The sequence below is a fragment of the Medicago sativa genome, chromosome 4 (assembly GCF_051527215.1).
Source record: "Medicago sativa cultivar Bolivia chromosome 4, Bolivia_mono, whole genome shotgun sequence".
Lineage (NCBI taxonomy): Eukaryota > Viridiplantae > Streptophyta > Magnoliopsida > Fabales > Fabaceae > Medicago > Medicago sativa.
The window spans coordinates 87,022,277-87,042,160 of NC_140752.1; the positions used below are offsets into that span (position 1 = coordinate 87,022,277).

At 31.9% G+C, this 19,884-nt stretch overlaps 3 pseudogenes across 3 annotated transcripts; 2 read left to right on the forward strand and 1 right to left on the reverse strand.

Moving 5' to 3' along the window:
- Positions 1-2,561: 2,561 nt before the first annotated feature.
- On the reverse strand, positions 2,562-4,447 carry LOC146933213 (phloretin 4'-O-glucosyltransferase pseudogene; annotated as a pseudogene). The gene has a single exon (XR_015007398.1). The product of XR_015007398.1 is annotated as a phloretin 4'-O-glucosyltransferase pseudogene (transcript).
- Positions 4,448-8,461: 4,014 nt separating this feature from the next.
- On the forward strand, positions 8,462-10,118 carry LOC146933214 (phloretin 4'-O-glucosyltransferase pseudogene; annotated as a pseudogene). The gene has a single exon (XR_015007400.1). The product of XR_015007400.1 is annotated as a phloretin 4'-O-glucosyltransferase pseudogene (transcript).
- A 2,629-nt stretch (positions 10,119-12,747) lies between these two features.
- Positions 12,748-15,278, forward strand: LOC146933215 (phloretin 4'-O-glucosyltransferase pseudogene; annotated as a pseudogene). Its single transcript, XR_015007399.1, has 3 exons — positions 12,748-14,241; positions 14,839-14,913; positions 15,019-15,278. The product of XR_015007399.1 is annotated as a phloretin 4'-O-glucosyltransferase pseudogene (transcript).
- The last annotated feature ends 4,606 nt before the right edge of the window (positions 15,279-19,884 follow it).

Sequence of the window (19,884 nt, forward strand, 5' to 3'; positions counted from 1 at the left end):
AAAAATTTAATTTTTAAAAATCTGGATACCAATTTAAAAAAAGGTCAGATTTTTTTAAAATTTTGAAAATTTACTTTTTTTGGTATTTTGAAAATTAAATTCCAGAATTTTAAAAAAAATCTGATTATATTTTCTGATTTTTTTCTAATTTTTTTCGATTTTTTTAAATTTTTTGGAAAAAAACTGAATATTTTTATGATTTTTTTGGGGTGCAAAATCAGAAAGGGGGAAAACTATGGGGTGCAAAATCGCTCGTTTGAAACAATGGGGTGCAAAATCGCACAATTGGCAAAATATAGGGTGCAAAATCGCTCGTTTGAAACAATGGGATGCAAAATCGCACAATTGGCAAAATATAGGGGGCAAAAGTGCAATTAAGCCAAAAAACAAAAGCATGATTATGCCTAAGACATATTTGCCTCATTGACAAATCTAACTTGCGTATAATTGTGGTCCACCTTAACTATGCCTTTTTAGCCGTACATATACGGTTTATTCTAGATTACCCTCTCTTGCTTAGAAGGTATTTACCCACTCATGATATCAACCAATCAAAATATAATATACATTGACAACATTAAATGTCAAATAAATGAGCCAATTTTTTCTAAAAAAAAATTATAAGGTAACTTTTAATACTTTTAATTTTTATTTAATTATAGAAGGTCCTTTTATCATATTTATTTGTAACACTTTGGTCCTTTATCTTTATTTTTTTCCGTTTAGGTCTTTTATCTCTCATAAAAGCACATATACATCATTTTTCTCATTTTTTTAATAAAAAATACATAATTTTATTTTTTAAAATATATTTTTATTAAAAATGAAAAAAATCCAGAAATATGATGAAGATGTTCATCATCTTCATCGTCTTCCTTTGAATCTTTATCATCTTCATTGAATCAAAAAAAATTCTACACCAATATATATCCAAATATCATGAATTAACGTTATGTTCACCTTAAATCTTCTTTTAAACACAAAAATCGAAACCCTATAGAGAAATAGATTTAGTTTCATCACAAAAAAAAGATTTAGTTATATAAATTGTCACAATGTATATTATTACTATTATTATTTTCTAACTCAATATCCAAACACGGCATAAAAATAACCTCAAAATTGAGTGCAGCTTTGCACATCAATTTTGTTTTTTCCAAAACAATCTTAACTTTCGTAAAGCCTAACCCTTCCGCCGGTGACTAAGCCTCCACCATCCGTCTTGCAACATTTGTGAAATTAAGGTTTTGATTTTTGTGTTTAAAAGAAGATTTGAGGTGAATATAACATTAATTCACGATATTTGGAGATATATTTTGGTAGAATTTTTGTTGATTTAAAGAAGATGATGAAGATTCAGAGGAAGAAGATGAAGATGATCATCTTCATCATATTTCTGGATTTTTTTTTCATTTTTAATAAAAATATATTTTTTTAAATTTTTTTATGTATTTTTAATAAAAAATGAGAAAAAAGATGTATACGTGCTTTTTTAAGAGAGATAAAGGACCTAAACGGGAAAAAAAATAAAGATAAAGGACTAAAGTGTTACAAACGAATAAGAAAAATGACCCCTAATGTAATCCTGCCTTAATTATATTTAGGTGTTCAATCTTAATTAATTTACACTACATGACTGACTTAGAACAATTAAAATTTCACATCAAATTTCTTTCATCTGAATGTCCTTAAATTTATCAGTTACATTCATAAAAATTCTTCTTCCCATTTTGATTGTTCAATTTTGTCGTTCCAAACTGCCGCATTTTTCAATTTTCGTGAGAATCGTCGTCGTTCGTTTGATTCCGAATATCGTGAGAATTGCCGTTATTTTCAGATTCACGTCAGGTACGGTGACTTTATTTTTCTTTTTGATTTGATTTTTCTTGGTTGTGAGATAGTTAATTATAACAATTGAGTAAGTCATCCGTTGTACTTTGAGGACTGCTAGCAGGTGTTGCTGTTGTGATGTTGTGGGAGTTTGTTAGCATTTTTTTTCGGTTGCTGCTGAAATGGTTATGTCATGAGGCTTTTGTTTTTTTGTTTGGATTTAAAGGTTTTGGCTGATAGTGAGACATGTCTATGCGTGTTAGCAGATTTTATTAGGTTGGCTGCTTAAATAAGAAAAATCAAGTCACGATACCTGACGCGGTTCTAGAAATAACGACAATTCTCACTATAATTGGAAACAACGGCAGTTTGGAACGACAAAATTGAACAATCAAAATGGGAAGAAGAATGAAAAAGAAACAAGAATTGATCAATAGGGAGGAATAAAGAAGAAGAAATTTGAATGAAGGGGATGTTTTTGTTCTCGCGTTCGAGGTTATGGAATGGAAGAAATATGAATGTAAGTGATGAATTTAAGGACATTTAGATGAAAGAAATTTGATGTGAAATTTTATTTGTTAGAAGTCTTGTAGTGTAAATTAATTAAAATTAAACACCTTAATATAATTAAATAAAAATTAAAGTATTTTTTTTAAGAATACTTTTAATTTTTATTTAATTAAAAGTAAAAAGTAAAAGTATTAAAAGTTACCTTATGATTAACTATTCTATTTTTAGAAAAAATCTACTCATTTATTTGACATTTAATGTTGCCCATATATATTACATCTACATCATGATTCATGATCTAGCAACCCCATCCAAAAAACTCCTCAGATTCTTTTCTGAAGAGCCACCTTCCTTCACTGCTTCTCTAGCTAACTCCTTCCATTTCTTTGCATTCCTTCTCAATTCCTCTCCTTTCTCTCCACTCCCCATCACCACCTCCAAACATCTCCTAATTTCATCCCCTCTCACAATTCCATCTTCATTCACTTCTTCATCCACTCTTACCCCTATCTTCCACACATCTTCAATTAACTTTGCATTAGTCATCTGATCTGTCCATTGTGGAAACGCCACCAAAGGAACCCCTTTTACCAAGCTTTCTAAAGTCGAATTCCAACCACAGTGTGTCAAAAAACAACCCAATGAAGGATGTGAAAGAACCTCCATTTGAGAACACCATTTCACTATCTTCCCCTTCTTTTCCAATTCCTCTCTATATTTCAAACCTTCCTCATTATTCTCTCCTTCTTTCTCCCTAAGAACCCACAAGAATGGAAATCCACAATCCAACAAAGCACGTGCAATTTCCTCTCTTTGTCTCTCAGACAAAACAAAGTAACTACCAAATGAAACATAAACCACAGAAGATTTTGGTTTTGAGTCCAACCATTCAACACAATCATTAGAAGGTTGAAAGATGTGAGTCTGAACTCCATATGAATTATCCTCCATTGAATCTTTCTCGTCCAAAAATTCTGAAGAAATCAACGGTCCAATGGAAATCATGTTAAATTTTTCAACGACTTTGAATGCCTCTGGTTCCAATGCTTCAAAGGAGTTAACAAGTATTGTTTTTATTACGTTTGTTTCTACATCAAGCTCGTTGAACTGTTCCTCAAAGAATGAAGTCATTAAAGAGTAAGCATCTGGACAAGACGCTAATAGAAACGAAGGTAAATCACGTGAAGAAAACAATAGTGGTAATCCTGGTAATTCAATAGAACTTGAAGGGTTTTTGATTGATTCAGAGAAGCCATGAAAGTAGTAATATAAGATATCAAACACAGTAGCTGGTTGAACCCAAAGCAAAGCCGTCGGGAGGTGAAACTCACGTGCGGCTTCTGCAGCCCATTGAAGAAGAAGGGAGTGAACTAAGCAAGTGAAAGGGGTACCTTCTTTTGAGTTTTTGAGTATGATATTTGTGACAAACTCCGAGCCGCAGCGTTGAAACTCTGCGTGGTATTCTAAGTAAGCATCGCTGCCTGTGCCTTTAAAGCCGTCGTCGTAGCCGTCGGAGAAGGGGTGGTAGGAGAGGTTAGGGAGGGTAGGTTTGTTAGTGATGCGGTTGTGCATGTGTACGGTGGTGGAAATAGTGACATGTGCACCTAAAGTGATGAGTCGTTTTGCGAATTCGAAGGCTGGGTTTATGTGACCTTGTACAGGGTATGGTACAAGGAGGATGCGGTGAGGCATGGTGGTTGGTGTTGGTGTTGGTGGTGGTGGTGAAGTGTGGTGGAGATATATACAAATTTATTTTGTGTGTGTGTGTGTGTATGTATGTGTGTCTATATATATTATATATATATATATATATATATATATATCAGCTGTTTGGATGAAGTGTGTGGGATGCAAGAAAACTTTTTAAAACTCTTTCTTGGGGAACACTTCTTTTTTTATTTTGACTGAAATAAATGTTTTAGAAAAAATGTTTTGGCTTGTTGTGACGTTTGTGGTTATGAATGCATGCATGGATTTGGCATATTTCCATTCACACGCAGCTTTCAACGTTTCGTCCCTCGTGGTATACATAGCGCATGACTTTGGTTTTGCTTCATTTATTTTGTTGAATTTATCTTTAATTATAAGAGTGACAGACACATACGATACTCCCATAATATATCTTTGCGTCTATCTTTTTTATAGGTTGAAGAAAGTAAATGGAGCAAATTTAAAATTCTAGAGTACACACAATTAGTCCACTTGATTGATGGCGTGTGGAAAAAAAATACCTTCATCTAGTTTTCAAAAAAGATTTTGTCCTTTGGTATAAAAAATGATTTTGTCGTAATCAACTCGACAAGGTAACAAAGGTTTTTCGTTAAACTATTGAATCTTTAACTGAATTACGTTCTCAATTGAACGATTTAACCGTGTAATTCGATCTATATAGAAAAATCATTCAAGTATTAAATTGAAGAGCTGTGCTATTTCTCACGAAAGCTTTTCTCGTGAATTTTCACGATTGCCGTTTTACTATGTATTTTAACACGCTAGATAAGTAACACACTACCAGCAACATATGCACTCTGAATTCTCAAATAAACTGTGTGAATCAACATGGATTTTGATTACAAGAAAATTTATTCATATAACAGCCAGCCAGTAGAGTTTGTTGGGAGGTTCAACCTCATATTCTTATTATTGATATGGTTTTGCAATTCTGGATCACATTTACACTTCTCTTTGAAGAGTAAAACTTCATTTTATGATATCAAGTTGCCAAATCAAGGTGATGGATAATAAGATTACCCATATGCGAAAAAGCAGAGCTTTGTAGGAATAGTTTACTAATGAATGTTTAGTGGGAAGAAGAAGAAAGAGTGAGGATGAAGATAAATGAAAATCCGAAAAAGAAAAAAAAAAAAAAAGAGATGTTTTGCACAAGAGAAAACACGTGGCATAGATAGGAACACTGATACATCATTCGGGATGCTTCGGGATAAAACATTGTCGGGATGTTTAGCATTTTTCTAAATTGAATGATTTGGTTGTTAAAAAATTCAAATAATTATGACACTCATTTTTTTGATGAAAAATAATTATGACACTTATAAAAGGTAAATAGCACTTTTCAAATGATCTTTTTTGACCAGAGGTGTTTAAAATATAATTGTTAAATGGTTCATTAAATACTTTTATACGTAAAACTTTTTTATCAAAGAAGAAAAGTATAACCTTTTATAAAACTATACTAAAAGCAAACCAAATTAAAAAAGCCATTTGAACAATAATAAAACAGATAGAAAAATATTTGACAGACAACCATACAACTCACCCACGCCTCAAAAAAGAAAGATAGATCGATATAATAAATGTGACATATTGATGACAAAATAAGAGAAATAGAGATGGAAAGAAAATGAAAAGTTGAATAATTGAATAAGTGTTTTCTTTATTGAAAAAGAAAACCAACTTAATACTCTCGAATGACTTGTTTGACAATTTGCACTTTTGACTTGACATACTTTGATCATATTTTCCTACTAATATACAAAGATAAATAATATCATATAAGATGTTATTGGATTCGTCTCGATTAATATTTTCAAAATATTAAATTTTCATAATTTTTTCAAATAAATAATTAAAGATATTAAAGATAAAAAATATGTATTGATATGTGTGTCTGAGTCAACTAGGTCATCTAATATGGGACGGAGGGAGTAGTTGATGAACCTTGCTATATAGTGCGAAACTTTTACGCACGACCTGGACACGATAAAACCTCGGCAGTGTTTTTATATTTTTACAATAAATAAAAGTGAAACATAACTAAAATCCAATGGATGTTGTGTTTAATCTAGCGGCTACAGTAGGTTCGTCGCTTTTCGTTGTTTTACAATCGCACCATTAAGCTTTTTCCGTAGTTGATTGCTGTAAAAAAAAAAACTTAATATGTAATTGCCTAAAAAGTCTTTTCTTTAAAAGAAAAATGGGGAATTAGTCACTTTAGTCCCTGAATCGGAAGGGATTCGTCACTTTAGTCCCTGAATGCAGATAAATTGCAAAATAGTCCCTGAATGTAGACTTTGTTAGTCAATTTAGTCCCTGAATGCAAACTTCGTTAGTCAATTTAGTCCCTGAATGTAGACTCCGTTAGTCACTTTAGTCCCTGAAATTGACCATGCAGGGATTGTTTTGCAATTTCTCTTTATTCAGGGACTAAAGTGACGAATCCTCTCCCTTTCAGGGACTAAAGTGACTAATTCCCCAAAGAAAAAGTTAACTGCCTTATAAAGAAGGCGCCGGTTACCGTGCGCAACATTGGTAGGTCTCGTATGGTACGAGACATGTTGTACCCTTTTTTTTTTGGCGTTCCTATTATAACTTGCAAATGTAAGTTAATGTACTATGGATTACCTCCTCTTGTGGGTAATAATTATAACAATTATTATTCCCATATTCAATTAACATTGCAATAATTATATAAAAAATAATTACATTATTAATATTGTTGAATGTTTAAAGATATTAAATGAAAATTATGAGTATTAATGTAATGGTTTTATTTAATATTTTTCTGTTATGTATACAAAAACCTGTTAAATGGTTGAATAACGTCAATTGTGTATTTTAAATGTGTATTAACACCGTTCAATGTTTGCGCCACTCTAGTTGTAAATTTTAAATGCTTATATCTGCATAAACAAATTTTATATAATTTTTATATATGGATAAACAAATTTTATATACACTAGCGAAAAGACGGACACTCACGTGCGCGTCTTTTCGCTCTTTTTATTGCGTCAACATTTGAAAATTATGAACGACGTTTTTTTAAGAAATTTTGATTTTGATTAAAACAAAATATAAATGTTTGTTGCTTTCAAGTTATAACAAATCAAACTAACCATGATTATCTATTTCAATGACACCAACACTATAACAAAAAAATAATCTAAATTCTTTTTTTTAATGACACCGACAACAATATTTTTTTTTGTAGAGATCTTACTTTTTTTTGGTAGAGCACCGACAACAATCTTTATTATAGAAAAAGTTGCTTGATGGTATAATTGAAATAATAACAAAATAAGTATAAACATACTTTTTTTTTTGAAAGAAGTATAAATATACTCATGTAGTTTAGTTTGTTACACTTTTAAAATGATAAAGAAAAAAATTATATATATATATATATATATATATATATATATATATATATATATACTGTGCATTTTCTCTCACACCATTTCAAATAGGGTAGAAAAATATTTTTCATCATAATTAAGGGCATAATTTTTTACTTATTATGAGTTTATCTATTTAAAAAAAACAAACACCCCACACATATTCTTTATATATCATATTTTAATTAATCCTAAAATATTGCTTCGTTAACTAGCATTTTTTTTTACGCATAAAAATAATTCTTTGTCCAACAAGGTTAATCTTTCTCTACTCATTAAATAAATAATGTTTTTCATATTAAATAGCCTTTTTTAAAATCAATATATATATTTAAAAAATACAATTCTAGTGGGTCACATAACCTATAAATCTTAGCCACTTAAATTTTTTTAAGTAGATCCAATGGTGGACATTCATTTTACAAACAAAACAAAAAAAAAGTTCAAGTCTCCTACGATAGGAGACCTATAAAGGTTGCCTACCGTAGCTTTTGCCGCTAAAGAATACAAACTTATTTTGTCTTTTTTTTTACTAAAGAGAAAACCAACATAATTGGGTAAATGCATGTTCTGATTTTCGTCACCTCAAACGTCACAAAGCCAAAATTTCTACAAAATTGTAAAAAGTTTCTGGCAAGTAGCAACCCCACTTAGTTTTATCCAATAACGTCTGATACATATTATAATATAAACGGAAATGTTAACATGTGCGGGGCATAAGTTAAGAAACTAAATATAGAAATTTTTTTTGAAATTTGTGCATTCAATATTTTAAAAGTTATAAAAGTTATACTTTCAATGTAAAATTTATTTTTAATTTCTATTTTAAGTACTTTAACTTGTGTCCTTAGGGCACAAGTTAACATGACTCTAATATAAAATAACTTTATATTATTACCATATCGTTTTAGTATTATCATATTATTATTAGTAGTATATCGTTTTAGTACGTTCTTGTTATAAATTGTCTCATGTGGCCTAAATTCTTCAAGGAGCCACTCATATAGCAATTGAGACTCTACTATTATTACCATATCACACAATCACCCGCCACCACAACCAACCACCATGCCTCACCACCGCCACCGCATCCTCCTCATACCATATCCAGCACAAGGCCACATAAACCCAACCTTCCAATTCGCAAAAAGACTCATTGCTTTAGGTGCACACGTTACTCTCTCGACCACCCTACACATGCACAACCGCCTCACCAACAAACCCACCCTCCCTAACCTCTCCTACCTCCCCTTCTCCGACGGCTACGACGACGGCTTCAAAGCCACCGGCACCGAAAATTACTTACACTACTCATCAGAACTCACGCGCTGCGGTTCTGAATTTATCAAAAATATCATACTAAAAAATTCACAAGAAGGTAAACCCTTCACTTTTTTAGTTCACTCCATCCTACTTCAATGGGCTGCAAAGGCAGCGCGTGAGTTTCACCTCCCGACAGCGTTGCTTTGGGTTCAACCAGCCACTGTGTTTGACATCATATATCACTACTTTCACGGACACTCAGATTCAATCAAAAACCCTTCATGTTCGATTGAATTACCGGGATTGCCATTGTCCCTGTCTTCACGTGACCTACCCTCGTTTCTATTGGAGTCATGTCCAACTCCTTACTCTTTAATGCGTTCATTCTTTGAAGAACAGTTTAAAGACCTTGATGTAGAAACAAACCAAACAGTACTTGTTAACTCATTTGAAGAATTGGAACCAGAAGCAATGAGAGCCTTTGAAAATTTAAACATGATTTCCATTGGACCGTTGATTCCTTCTGATTTTTTGGACAAGAAAGATCCAACGGAGGATAATAAATTTGGTGGTCAAACTCATATCTTCCAACCTTCTGATGGTTGTGTTGAATGGTTGGATTCTAAGGCAGAGATGTCGGTTGTTTATGTGTCTTTTGGTAGTTTGTGTGCGTTGTCAAAGGTACAAATGGAGGAAATTGCACGTGCTATGTTGGATTGTGAATTTTCATTCTTGTGGGTCATCAAAGAAAAAGAAGAGGAGTTATTAAGCTATAGAGAGGAGTTGGAACAGAAAGGGAAAATAGTGAAATGGTGTTCCCAAGTGGAGGTTCTTTCACATTCTTCTGTGGGTTGTTTTTTGACACATTGTGGTTGGAATTCGACTTTGGAAAGTTTGGTATTAGGGGTTCCTGTGGTGGCGTTTCCTCAATGGATGGATCAGATGACTAATGCAAAGTTAATAGAAGATGTGTGGAAGATTGGGGTGAGAATAGATCATGAAGTGAATGAGGATGGAATTGTAGGAGGGAATGAAATTAGGAGGTGTTTGGAGGTGGTGATGGGGAGTGGAGAGAAAGGAGAGGAATTGAGAAGGAATGCAAAGAAATGGAAAGAATTGGCTAGGGAGGCTGTGAAGGAAGGTGGCTCTTCAGAAAAGAATTTGAGGGATTTTCTTGGTGTTGATGGATTATGATGTATGGTATGTTTGGTCGATGGTCAAGTTCATAGAAACATGGTGGAAGTCCCTAAAATCAATTTGCCTTTTAAAAAAGCCATATTCGAATCAAAAGTGGACTGTTAATTAGAACTTCTATGAGTGATGGAAATATGTCAGCTTAGTGAGAGTTGTTATTCAATAATTAAGGGATGATCTTGTTTCAAATTTATTTATCAGTACATACTAACCAAACTATTTTATTTTTTACTAACCAAATTAGTTAGATTATAAAGATTAATCCCCTAAAAAAAGATTACATAGATTAATATTTATACAATTGAAATTAATATGTTGACGGAACATATGGATAATGTTAGCAATACACCAAGTGAAATGATACAAGTTCAAATTTGATCCCTCCCCTGTTTGTTCTGTAAACAAACTTTATGCCAGAGTTTTGAAAATCAAAAGTCTTGTTAAAACCCCACATTCACTTAGTAAAAAGTTTTTTTTTTTTTTATTTTATTTTTAAACTCGATCTAAAAACCGACTGATTTCAGAGGACCGATCTCACCGTCCACTTGTGGGACCTCATTTAAAACCGGAGCTTCACGAACCTCGGTAAAAAGAATTTAAAACATTGGGAACAATCTTATATAATTTTAACCCTGATCATCATCAACAAAAACTTAATACTCAGCAAATCTTTTTTATGTGAAAACGTATAATTAAAATCATATTTCCACTTGCATTTAAAAAAAATGCATTTGCATATCATCGTCTTAAATATCCACTTACATGTCCATAAGTTTTGTTGACATGAATTTCCTAATTGTATGAAAAGTCATATTTCTACACCACAAATTTGTTTGGTAAGTTTTTTTTTTACAAAAAATTTGATAGGTAAGTTGCCACCGTATTATAAAAACAATAATGCTAAAGTTCCCGAAAACTTGAACCCGACAGCTTCACGATTCAATTGCTCTGTTGTAACAAAAAAATAAAATATCACCACTACCTCCTGTATTCCACCAATTAAGGACTGTACACCAATACAAATTAAACACATATGCATTCTTGAAATTTCAAGAAAAAAATTGTCGGGCTGTATAGCAGTGCTGTTATAAAAATACACCTAACATAATTGTGGACGTGGACTGAAAAGAGAAAAAAAATCTTAATAAAAGTATAAAAAACAAAATCATATTAATGTTGAAGGACATTTTAATATGACCACAATTATTGTCCTCATAAAAACTTTAAATGGGGGCCATTGTAATTTTTAGTAATATTTTATAATAATTGAATTAATAAAAGTGTGAAAGAGTTGGTTAAAAAAAACGAAAGAGGGGTAATATTAGAGAAAAAGGAGATGTAGATTAGTTTACATCCCCATCAAATAAGAATGCAGCATTTGGTTGTTATTTTTTTTATTTTTAAAAGACTATTGATATTTGAATAACCATTTTGAGACAACTGTTGTGACAACTTTTTTCTTCTTTTTTTATTTTTCAAAAATAATAGAGATAGAAAAATGAAGATGTGATTTGTTGTGAAAGTTTACACCAAAAATGTCACATTTTTTTTTTCATTTAACTTCTTTAAAAAGTATTTCCTTTACTATTTAATTTCATTCAACTTCTGTACCAAAAAAAAAATCATTCAACTTCTTTAAAAAGTATTTCGGTTACCATTATAATAATGAGGTGATAAGTCCAAAAAATGTTTATTACAACAAATATGATTACTCACACATAGCTTTTCCTTCTTGTTTATGAATTCAAACATAATTTTATAGATAAATATTTCATTAACAACATTATAAATCAAGTAATCGAACCATGTCGTTTCAAACAAAGATTTGTTAATACACTTACGAATCTTAATTAATTTTGAGAGCAATGAATTTAGAGTTACCAACATGGTATTAAACATTCAAAACACTTTTTAAGGAGATAAAAGGATGATAATAGCAAAAATATTTTATAACTTAAAAACCAATTTGTAGAAGAAAAAAAAAACTTAAAACTACTAACTCATTACAAACAACTAATAGGACCGCATAATATATTTGTAGTTTAATAAGAAATTCACCATTGCAAGAGGAAGAAGTCCTTCTCAATATCATTATCATCACCCGTGTGTTAATTTAATTTGTGTGGATGTGTGAGTATGAGATCCAAAACTAAAGGCTTAATGGTGTGTTTAGCCCCTGCAAATAGGCGGCGTTTAAAAATTGGTCCCTGTAATCGCTAATCCTGGCATTTTACCCCTGCAATTGTTAATCATTTAAAATTTGGTCCTTTGACCAACTTAATCACTGCCACGTCACCAGATTAGCAAAAATGGCATGGGAAATGACGAAATTACCCCTGGCTTATTTTTTTTTTGTTTTTTTTCCTTAAAAAAAAATTCAGTTTTTTCCCGAATTTTTTTACGATTTTTTCCCGAAAATTTTTCAGTTTTAATTTTAACAATTTTTTTCCGAAATTTTTTTTGACTTTTAATTATTTTTTCAGATTTTTTTAATTTAAAAAAGAATTTTCAAAATTTTGAATTTTTTTTTTTTTTGAAGGAAAAAAAAATTAGCCCAGGGGTATTTTGGTCAATTCCCATGCCATTTTTGTCAATCTGGTGACGTGGCAGTGATTAAGTTGGTCAAAGGACCAAATTTTAAATGATTAACAATTGCAGGGGTAAAATGCCAGGATTAGCGATTACAGGGACCAATTTTTAAACGCCGCCTATTTGCAGGGACTAAAGACATCATTAAGCCAAAACTAAATAAATAAAATGTGCATATACATACATTTATGATATGATAAATAGTGTTTCACTCCTTACCAATCTCCCCATTGCAATCATGTCCCACCACCACCACCACATCCTTCTGGTAACGTACCCAGCTCAAGGCCACATAAACCCAGCCCTTCAATTTGCCAAGCGACTCATATCAATGGGTGCACATGTCACTCTTCCTATCACCCTCCACCTCTACCGTCGCCTAATCCTCCTCAATCCATCCATAACCACCATCTCCAACCTCTCCATAACCCCCTTCTCCGATGGCCATGACGACGGTTTCATTGCCATCACAAAGACCGACGCTGATTTCCACCTATACACTTCACAGTTCAACACCCGTGGCTCCGATTTCATCACCAATCTTATACTCTCTGCCAAACAAGAATCCAAACCTTTCACTTGCTTACTCTACACGTTAATGCTTCCTTGGGCTCCACAAGTAGCTCGTGGATTCAACCTCCGCTCAGCTAAACTCTGGATTGAACCCGCCACAGTGTTTGATATTCTCTATTACTACTTTCATGGTTATAGTAACCATATCAATAACCAAAACCAAAACCAAACTACCATTGAATTACCAGGATTGCCCTTCACACTATCGCCACGTGACATACCTTCTTTTTTATTTACCTCAAATCCTGGTGACTTGTCTTTTGTTTTTCCATATTTTCAACAAGATTTTCATGAACTCGATGTTGAAACCAATCCGATAATACTCATAAACACCTTTGAAGCTTTGGAGCCAGAGGCACTTAGAGCCGTTGATACTCATCATAACCTCAAAATGATTCCCATCGGACCATTGATTCCCTCCGGTAGTACTTCCTTTAGCGGTGACCTATTGCAACCTTCAAATGACTATATTGAATGGTTGAACTCAAAGCCAAAATCTTCTGTTGTTTATGTTTCTTTTGGTAGTTACTTTGTTTTGTCTAAGCGACAAACAGACGAAATTGCAAGTGCGTTGTTGAATTGTGGGTTTTCATTCTTGTGGGTCATGAGAGAAAAAGAAGAGGAGTTGAAATTTAAAGATGAGTTGGAAAAGAAGGGGAAGATAGTGAAGTGGTGTTCTCAAGTGGAGGTTCTTTCACATTCTTCTTTGGGTTGTTTTTTGACTCATTGTGGTTGGAACTCGACTTTGGAAAGTTTGGTATCAGGGGTTCCTCTAGTGGCATTTCCTCAATGGACTGATCAAAAGACTAATGCAAAACTAATTGAAGATGTGTGGAAGATAGGGGTGAGAGTTGATGATAAAGTGGATGAGGATGGAATTGTAGGAGGGGATGAAATTAGAAAGTGTTTGGAAGTGGTGATGGGGAGAGGAGAGAAAGGAGAGGAATTGAGAAAGAATGCAATGAAATGGAAGGGGTTGGCTAGAGAGGCAGGGAAGGAAGGTGGTCCCGCAGAAAAGAATCTAAGGAAATTTTTGGATGATATATTATTGGAGAATGCATGCATGGATACGGCTGAAAATTGAGTTTGGACTATTGTGTCATATGTATTTTCTTGCATCTTTTCTATATGGCTACAATAAAGAATGATGGTGAGGGCTATAAAATCCAAAACTTTTGTGTGCCTGTGCCCGGTGTAAATTTAGTATATGCATGTCATTGTCAATCTAGTATATATTGTGGCTAGTATCATCTTTAGAAATTAACTTGTGTTTACAAGAATTAAAGAGAAATCCGCATCAAATTTTGTAATGATCTCAATTTTCAAAGAAAGATGTATAAATTGATGTGAGCTAGAGTAGTATTTAATATTTATTGACAAATAAAAAAGATAGTTGTTTTTACCCGCAAGACACATTATCTAAGATAGGCTCTTTGATCCACTAGGTGAGAATAACTTACCACTAATTGAATTATTGGCTCTTTTATTAAATCATTCGACCAAATTAGCTAGATTTAACTAAATGACTTGATCACGTGGTCCGATCTCTATTAATAAATCAACACCTAACACCTGTTGGTTATTAAATATTTATTCAATGTATAATTGTATTGACTAAATTCTTTGACAATAAAATCATTTTCAAATACTATCTACAAATTTATTTGGTAAAAGGTCAGAATCCTTGTCTCCTTCTTCCTTGAATCTGAAGTGAACATTCTAATAATTTCTTCTTGTGATATAACAGGGTGGATATTTTGGGACTAATGAACCATTGATTCTAGATGTTTTTGATAAATGCATTGACACACATAAGTTCTGAGTATGATATTCACTTTCTCTTCAGATTAACTACTTCAGCTCATTTGTTTTCCTTTTTTCTCATTACATATCCAATTAATTGATTTGGCTTTTTGTTTTTTAATAGCTTTGTTGGGATCAAGCAAGTAGAGTTTGGTGGAGAAGAATTTTGAGAATTGGAAAGAGGATTTAACATCAGAGAATTCAGATTATGGCGTTCATAAGATCTAGCCAATTTTCTAGTAATATGGTCAATGAAGAGTAAATTTTCTAGGCATATGGTCAAATGAAGAGTAAATTATGGTTACAATTGTTATAAAAAAAAAACTTTAGTTTAGATAAGTTTTATTAGACGACAAACCAACAATGTTGTTCATTTGTTAGCAAGAGCTAGCATCACTTTCTTTCGTTAGCTATCAAGAGTTTGATCATATCTCTTCCTATATTGAAACAATTTTGATGAACGATATGCGTTAAATTTATTTCTTTAAGAAAAAATCAAAATTCTCCCGGATGTCTATTTGATTATTTCACGGCATGTACTAAAATGATTATGGAATTTGTGGAGATTCACTATTCCACTAGCACGTGTCTATTAACTGCAAAAAAATAGTTTTACCGTGACAAAAATTGATTTTGAATGAACATGATTCTAGTTTTATGAGTCTTGTCCGACTCAAATTAGTCATTTGTTAGCTGTTGATCAAGCAGGGATTTCTTTTCCGCGTTTGATTAAGATGTAATTTCTCTTTTTTTGGGCTTCAGCCCTCCCGTCAATCAAAAAAAAAAAGTTGAATAATAAATTTAAGTGTAAAAATTACGTCTATCGGTAGGAACCAAATTGATGGATGAAAATACAAGCATCAAAATTGTTTTTAATCTTAAAAAAAGTAGCATTGTATACCATTTTTTTCTTCTTCTTTCAGTGTTGCGATCTTTTATTTTTTGGATTTGCATATGTTACGAAACATTTAGTGTTCTGCTTTGGCACACGTTGTATTGGGTAGTTCTTTGTTCGATTTAATATATTCTATTATGGTTTGTTTAAAATAAAACAATTTTTTATGCAAACAAATTTAAGGTGTTTCATTCATAATAATAGGAGCAATACAAAAAAGAATTACATCAAAAGTTCTGCGTGAAGCATGAGATAAGGCTGCTCGCGCAAGAGCATGAGCGCTACCATTTGCTTGACTCCTAGTAAAAACAATTACAAAGTCATTATAGTGATCAAATAAGGTTCTACAATTTTGAATAATCGAACCATACTCAAAAAGATTAATCTTACTATTGTGCACATCTTCCACAACCATTTTACAATCCAGCTCAAAAATCACCCTGTGGTATCCTAATGAAGAAATTCATTGAATGTCTTGGTACAAACCCCAAGCTTCACCCTCCGCTATTGTCATCACATCCTCACAATAAATTGTCATAGCAGCAACGAATGTGCCTTTCTCATCACGAAGACACACTCTCATGCTTACCTTTTTTTCTGTTGTAAATAATGCTACATCAATGTTACCCTTGAAATAATTTGGAAGAGGAGGTTGCCAATACAGAGGCTGCACATGATGTTGTTGGGTTCGATCATTAGTGTGAGTATGTCTTGCATGTTGCCATGCATGGAGAGTTCCTTGCGCGCGACCTATGACGTGCTCCATAGTCTCAGTCTTGTCCTCCCATAACTTTAAGTTTCATTTTTGCCAAAGACTCCATACTGTCATTGCAAATGTGATTAGTTGAGATGTTTTAAGATGTTGCCACTTGCCAAGAAATACGTCTTGAAAATCTTCGGCATCAACCATAAAACTTTCCAAAGTTGTCAACACGTTAATTTTCCTCCAAATAGTACAATAAAAAAAAAAGCGGAAATTATTACCATAAAAGGAAACAATTTTGACTTTTTTAGTATTAATTACACAATTTTCAATGCAATAACTACTATATAATTTCCTTTTTTAACATCCTTAACTGGTGCCCGGGCATCGGTTAGCATTTCCAAAAAAAAAAACATAAAAAAAAACATTTCTTATTACTCTTAAATGTTTATTTATTATATTAAAAATTATACCTATCACAACGTTTTTTTTTTTGAGGTACCTATGACAACGTTTTGAAAACAATAATTTTTTTCTGCTACATAAATTATTAACATTAAAAATATTTATCTTTGTTTTATTTTTTTGTTACAAAATTTATTTTATTTACCTATTCCAACCTTTTCGTCTTTATTATTCCCTTGCTTGTTTGGTTGTTTTTACAAAACTTCCTTTTTCTTTTCATATTCATATATTTTACTATATTTTTTTTTATTATTGAAACTTCCTATTGCTTAGTACATTCTCTAGTCTCTTATATAAGAAAATTTTGGAGAAATATTTGTCTAAAACATAAGAAAAAGTTTTGAATTTTAAGGCGCATTTATTGCACTTTTATACCCTTCATATTTAAGAGAAATTCAATTAATGTATGTGGTATGAAAACATTTAATGCCAATATTATTTTAGTAAAAAAAAACTTATAAAATTACCATGTTTAATGATTTTTCTTAATTATGATATTATTTCTTTAAAAATAATAATATTATTTTATCATTATTATAAGCAAAAAATCATTTTAGATTCTTGGAATAATTAATGTATTTGGTCAATATTATAGATCAGATAAATCAGTTATTCAATAATTTTTTTTTTTAAAAAATTGTTTATAATTGTGACGAAAAGATGTATACGACTAAATAAAATACTATGCTGCAAGTAGATGTCGCTCGACCTTCTTGTCACTTCGCTTCCTAATGCCTCAGTCCAATCACTAAGACAACTTTATATCTCATGAAAAGGTTTGGTCTATTTTTTTTTTCTTCCGATAAGCCAGAGATAGGTGAGGTAATAAGGTGCATCTGAATGTTAGATACCCCCATCCTATGCCCGCCTACTCGTAATATATTATTAAAAAAGGAAAAAAAATATATACATGGGACAAACCAAAACCCTCAAAAAGCAATAAAAAAGAAAAAAAATAAGAAAAAGCAAAGAATAATGTCCCTGCAAGAAAAGGTGTTGCTCAACCATCTTTGGGTTCACTCCTGGATCGAGTGTTGTAGGAATTGAGTTTACTGATTTGTTTCTTTTGCTTCATCGTCAAATAAGGCGTAAAAGGGACGTCATCATCTTTACCTTGAAGAAGATATTCGCTAACAAGATCAAGTTCTTTTTGAAGTTGTAGACAACATTGAGTTATACCTACAATCGGTGAAGAATGAGCAATATGAGCTCCAACATTGACTTCTACGCTAGCATTTGGGACATTTTCTGTCGTACCTGATGTTTCCAAGTTTTCATTTTCGGTTACCAACTCCAAAATCGGAATCTGCTCTGTAAAACGTGGCCCCACAATCTCATATGTGACATTATGTAACTCTAAGTGAAAAGATGTATTACTTTCAAAAAAAAAAAAAAGTGAAAAGATGTGTTAGATTTGTTCGTTATCTGAGGGGGTGGTGGAGCAGCATCAGAAACTGACCGTTCTCTACATTTTCTATAGTTGATTGTGCATCATCTGCATTTTCAGACTACACAATTGTATGGTCTAATACCGGTGGGTTAAAAACAACATTTTGAGCAATTGACGTCTCAAATTCTTTTGATGAACCTATGTCATACTTGGGTTGTTTGCTTTTGAAGCTTCCCGGGTTTCTTGCCTTTATTTCCTTTGTCTGCTTTATCAACCTTACCACCTTTCTGAGAGTGCAACCAACGACAAATTACGACGTTATGTTCAATATTTTTGCAAGACATGTTTATTATATAGAATCCGTTTGTTACAACTTCTTCCTTAAAAAAAAATCAATCTTCTTTTTGAAGATATGTCAATGCTATAGAGTTTATTTCTAACACTCATCGTGAACAAAAGCTCAAGAAAAATCCAACCATAATGTACATTGATTGTATTTTGGTGTACAGTTTTTATTTTACTATATAATATCTGCTTTATTCAATTTGCTCGTTTCTACATTATAATGTGTACCATTTTATTTATTTTTGTGCATATGCATGTTTTTTTTGAAACATTTGATATGTATGTTATTTAAACTTACTTAAAGTTTACTTTGAATACTCAATTTATATTTTAATTTGGAAAAAAAAAATTGTTAAGAAAAAATTTATAACAGAAAAATGTTCACAAAATATAGGCAGTTCTCTTGAAAAAAAACTAGGGAAGTTCTCGTTTACACATCAATAAAAGGTAGGTAACATTACTCATGCTTAGTTGGCCCAATCAAAATCATGTATTTATATAACTTTAAAAATAATAGAAAACATATGAATAACTTTGATTGGTGCCAACTTAACATGAGTTGTGTTACCCACCTTTTATTGATGGGTAAGGAAGTTGTCACCAAAAAACTGATATAGGTAGTTAATTTTCTCGTTCCTTTTGATTATGATGTAGATTTAGATTTGAAAATAATTGAATTGTAAAGAATAATTTTGTCGAGATTTTTTTTTTTTTTTACCAAAATATAGTTTTTTTTAAGGTTAATTTTGGAGTTGCCTCCGACAAAGATAAGGGTGAAATAAGCTATACCGAATTAGACTTTGCAAAAAATAAATCTAACATGGTCAAAAGTTTTAATATCTAAGTTAGACTTTTTATCCATTATAGTTTTTTAAAATTGAGTCTGACCTTTTTGAATGTATGTTCTAGCCTATATACAGTAGAAACTCTTTGAATTAATATTCGGTAAATTAATAAATTCTCTAAAATAATAAATTTGTCTGGTCCCGACTTGGGCCAATGTAAAAAATTGAAAAACTCGATAAAATAATAAGATAATAATTTTTCGGGAGATCCCTTTATAATTTTCGGTCCCAAGAAAATCATAAATTAATAATTCATAGAAACTGAAAAAAATATATTAAGAATACATTGAACACATTTGTTCCTCTTATTTACATTTAATGTACTTCAAAAGTCATTATTGATTTCT